The 842-nt window shown below is 41.6% G+C and overlaps 1 non-coding gene across 1 annotated transcript; it reads left to right on the top strand.

The window, feature by feature from the left end:
* The first annotated feature begins 485 nt into the window (after positions 1-485).
* Positions 486-621, top strand: LOC136336687 (small nucleolar RNA SNORA48). Its single transcript, XR_010731518.1, has one exon. It is a non-coding gene; the product is annotated as a small nucleolar RNA SNORA48 (small nucleolar RNA).
* Positions 622-842: the final 221 nt, after the last annotated feature.

The following is an 842-nucleotide window of genomic DNA, read 5'->3' as shown; positions in this document are numbered from 1 at the left end:
AACAAGTTAAAATATCATCTCTGGAAAGTTTTATTTCAAAGCTACATAGTGTCAAATGCTGTGTGTGAGTCAGAAATATTTTCTTCACCATTTATTCGCCCAAATTTATTTTTACTATTTTGAGCAACAACAAGATTTTGTTATTCTGGAGAATACCAGGTGATGAAACTGACATTGTTCTAGCCGTTGTTAACTAGGAAAACAGAATCCATTATCCTGCAAGGGCGAAATCATTTCCACCTAACCATATCGCATTATACTTGCTGAGAGAGAAGCTCGTCCGAAGCATGTCTGTCCCTTCATAAAGCCTTCAGGCATAGTTTTTCAATTTGGCATTTCCACTCCCAGAAGGGCTTAGTTTCATCTGCACACTTGAATACTTCACTGGGCTGTGTCTCCTCCATCTCATTTATAAACCTGTTCGATAGTACCAATCCCCAGTGAACTCAGGTAAGTAAAATTCTGGAAAAAGCAGAAGCACTTTATGTCCCTGACCGGGGTAGAGTTGCACCTGGTTTGGTGGTGCTTGTCTCCCATCAGCCAGGGACAAAGCAACTCCTTGCTTTTCCCAGTGTGGCTCTGGGTCTGGGTCGGTGCCTGGTCCATGCCCTGGACACATGGGGGAGGGGGAGGAAGGAAGACTTTTCCTAAAAATGGAACTGAGATTGCTGATTTGCATATTTGCATTGACCAGTCACCACATGCTTTGGGTCAGCACAGTCCCTTAGAAAGTTTCATATTTTCACTGTTCAGCATGTTCCATACGTGACTGTTGAGCTCTTGAAATGTGGCCAGTCTGATTGATGAACCTAATTTTAAATTGTATTTAATTTTAATTTATT

This window comes from Saccopteryx bilineata, chromosome 4 (assembly GCF_036850765.1).
Source record: "Saccopteryx bilineata isolate mSacBil1 chromosome 4, mSacBil1_pri_phased_curated, whole genome shotgun sequence".
NCBI lineage: Eukaryota > Metazoa > Chordata > Mammalia > Chiroptera > Emballonuridae > Saccopteryx > Saccopteryx bilineata.
The sequence above is the reverse complement of the archived record's forward strand: the minus strand, read 5'-3'. Positions and strand labels throughout refer to the sequence as shown.